Here is a 4035-nt window from a genome sequence, read left to right as displayed (position 1 = left end):
TGGTTTTGTGCTTCCAAAAATCTCTAGCTATTGATCATTGCGATAGCTGTAAATTTCTTGGCTGATTACAATCAGCAAGGTTTTTCCCAAAGGACAATTATGGTCTCAATTGAAAAGTCTATAAGCAAGTTAGTTTGGACATTTAAACATGGCCCTTAGCTATGCAAATAATGAACTCATGTCTTGAAGAAAACAAACTGAGTGAGGCTTTATCCTTTCTTTTGCTACTTCTCTCTGATGCCTAACCCCAACCACAAACCTATAGCCTGAAGTTTGGTTATCTAATTCCTTTTGCTATCCATTTTATAAAACAAATTAATTTTACAGTTTCTTTCATTGTGCTTCAGTCAAGCTTGTCTTAAAGTAAGGACAGTGTTATTTAAGATTTCCTTCTGTCACGTGAGACTAATTGGTCTAATTCATTATGTAAAAAACTATATGGGCTATGAGACAAATGAAGTAATGTATTTTGAACACTAGTGTAATTGCTAATGAGATCTAATGTGAGTAAACTGCCTGTAGCTTAAGTGTCTCAGCAAGATGGATATGTTACATTTGAGAAAGGATGGAGTTGAAATAAGTTATAGCATCAGTTAGCAGTGTAGTTACAGAGGAAAATAGAGAGGAAGGGATAATATAATTTAAATTAAAATATTTCACTTTAAGGTTAATTTTTTAGCCATGCGGTCCTTTCCCAACATGGTGAATTTGAATAAAATGTTAACTCGTGACCAACTGCTCCTTTTAATGGTTTATGAACCAATGTAGTAGCAGCATATTTTGAGTAGGGACTTTTGAGAAGGATTGATGTCACAACAAAGCCAAGATCCAGAGAAACCTATGATGTTCATCAGTCATAATTGAATAAATTTACATCCCTTTGCGCAGTGACAAACTTGGGATGATAATTTACAAATAGAGTGTAGTCTATGTCCTTAAAGGGGTTGGGGGGAAAGATGCAGGAGTTTCTTGGGCTATAGTTTTGTCCACAATTTTATTTTTGATGAATGGTTTGACAAGAGACAGTAAGGTGAGGAGAGGGATGTTTTTCTCAACTATAGGAAATGAAAGAGAATGTTTAGCCAAGTAAGCAAGACATGGAGACCATGAGGATTTTGCATTCATAAGTCTAGGTACCGATCCTACCTGGTGATTTATGTATAAAAATAAGGTCCTAGATAGGGCTTCTCAGGTGGCGCTAGTGGTAAAGAACCCACCTGCCAATGCTGGAGACATAAGAGATGTGGGTTCAATCCCTGGGTCGGGAAGATCACCTGGAGAAGGGCATGACAATCCACTCCAGTATTCTTGTCTGGAGAATCCCATGGACAGAGGAGCCAGTCGGGCTACAGTCCATGGGGATGCAAAGAGTCAGACATGATTGAAGCAACTTAGCACACACACACAAGGACCTAGATATGTGATATTCAAAGACTAGACGAGCCAAAGTTGCTGGATACTCACCTCTGATATTTGGACTATTTGCAGTTAGTGAAATATCTCTGAGTTTTAACTCAGGAAACTGGCAAGAATTGGATGTGATTCAAGCCATAAGAAAGAACTGGAAAACATATTTATTAGAGTAGAGCCTTAATTACCCACTCCAGTGTTCTTGCCTGGAAAATCCCAGGGACAGGGGAGCCTGTTGGGCTGCCATCTATGTGGTCGCACAGAGTCGGACACGACTGAAGCGACTTAGCAGCAGCAGCAGAGCCTTCAGTAGAAAAGAAAGCTAGGGGATTATTTTGTAACTATGGGATCTGGATTGGGAATTCAAACATGTAGTTCCTGCTATCAAAATGGGAAACTGTGATGGAGGGGAAATGTATCAAGTGACATTTGAGAATCAATGTAAGGGCTAGTACTCCAGGTGAAAGCTGTAGTGATGATAATTTAGAGAGCAAAACCACTAAAATGGAAATTCTGTGAGCAAAGTACCCTTGCCTGCCTCTTTATTGCTATCTCTCTGGTGCTTAGGAAATAGCCTGGTACAAAGTGGGTGCTCCCTGTATATTTTGAAGGGGTGTGAATGTGGTGTACAGAGTTCTACAGGGATGTACAAGTGGTTTACATATGAGAAGAACAAGGGTTGGAGAAGTTCCTGCTTTATCTGATAGAAGAACCAGTTCAGTACAGTGAGGAGTTGGAGAAGAAGAGTACAAGAAAGAGGCTGGCTCAGTCAAAAGACGGAGCTTCTTTCTTCTACATCTCAATGTTAGATTCATTCTCATACTTTGAGACTAATAGAGATTCATTTCAGTTCTTCAGTATTTTAGTAATAAAATAGATTAAATTCCAATCCAAACCATATAAAGACAACTATCACTTCAGCTCAGTTGCTCAGTCGTGTCTGATTCTTTGCAACCCCATGGATTGCAGCATGCCAGGCTTCCCTGTCCATCACTAACTCCCAGAGCTTGCTCAAACTTATGTCCATTGAGTCAGTGATGCCATCCAACCATCTCATCCTCTATCATTTCTTTCTCCTCCTGCCTTCAATCTTTGCCACCATCAGGGACTTTTCCAAGGAGTCAGTCCTTTGCATCAGGTGGCCAAATTCTCGGAGTTTCAGCCTCAGTTTCAGTCCTTCCAATGAATATTCAGGACTGATTTCCTTTAGGATTGATTAGTTTGATCTTGCAGTCCAAGGGACTCTCAAGAGTTTTCTCCAACAACACAGTTCAAAAGCATCAATTCTTTGGCGCTCAGCTTTCTTTATAGTCCAACTCTCACATCCATACATGACTACTGGATAACACATAGCATTGACTAGACATATCTTTGTTGGCAAATTAATGTCTCTGCTTTTTAATGTGCTGTCTAAGTTGATCATAGCTTTTCTTCCAAGGAGTAAGAGTCTTTTAATTTCATGGCTGCAGTCACCATCTGCAGTGATTTTGGAGTTCCCCCAAAATAAAGTCTATCACTGTTTCTGTTGTTTCCCCATCTATTTGCCATGAAGTGATGGGACTGGATGCCATAATCTTCGTTTATTGAATGTTAAGTTTTAAGCCAACTTTTTTACTCTCCTTTTTCACTTTCATCAACAGGCTCTTTAGTTCTTTGCTTTTTGCCATAAGGGTGGTGTCATCTGCATATCTGATGTTATTGATATTTCTCTAGGCAATCTTAATTCCAGCTTTTGCTTCATCCAGCAAAATCTGGCATTTTGCATGATGAACTTTGCATAGAAGTTAAATAAGCAGAGTGACAATATACAGCTTTGACGTACTCCTTTCCTGATTTGGAACAAGTCTGTTGTTCCATGTCTGGTTCAAAGTGTTGCTTCTTGACCTGCATACAGATTTCTCAGGAGGCAGGTGAGGTGGTCTGGTATTCCTATCTCTTGAATTTTCTACAGTTTGTTGTGATATACACAGTCAAAGACTTTGACGTAATCAATAAAGCAGATGTAATAGTTTTCTGGTATTTTCTTGCTGTTTTTGATGATCCAACAGATGTTGGCAATTTCATCTCTCATTCCTATGCCTTTTCTAAATCCAGCTTGAACATATGGAATTTCATGGTTCATGTACTGTTGAAACCTGGCTTGAAGAATTTTGAGCATTACTTTGCTAGCATGTGAGATGAGTCAAATTGTGCGGTAGTTCGAGCATTCTTTGGGCTTGCCTTTCTTTGGGATTGGAATGAAAACTGACCTTTTCTAGTCCTGTGGCCACTGCTGAGTTTTCCAAATTTGCTGGTATGTTGAATGCAGCACTTTCACAGTATCATCTTTTAGGATTTGACATAGCTCAACTGGAATTCCATCACCTCCACTAGCTTTGTTCATAGCGATGATTCCTAAGGCCCACTTGACTTCGCATTTCAAGATGTCTGGTTCTAGGTTGGTGATCACACCATTGTGACCCGTACCTCTGCAGGAGGCACTCAAATACAGTTCTGGCTCAGGCTCTTTGGGGTCTCTGGGTCCTGGTGCCCACAAGGTTTTTTTGAGCCCTCTGAGCATATCTTGTGTGTGGGGGGCTTGATTCTAAAGGTGATTTTGGCCCTTGGATGTGGGGTGTCTTTTTT

The sequence above is a fragment of the Ovis canadensis genome, chromosome 8 (assembly GCF_042477335.2).
Source record: "Ovis canadensis isolate MfBH-ARS-UI-01 breed Bighorn chromosome 8, ARS-UI_OviCan_v2, whole genome shotgun sequence".
Taxonomy (NCBI): Eukaryota; Metazoa; Chordata; class Mammalia; order Artiodactyla; family Bovidae; genus Ovis; species Ovis canadensis.
This window is presented reverse-complemented; position numbering follows the sequence as displayed.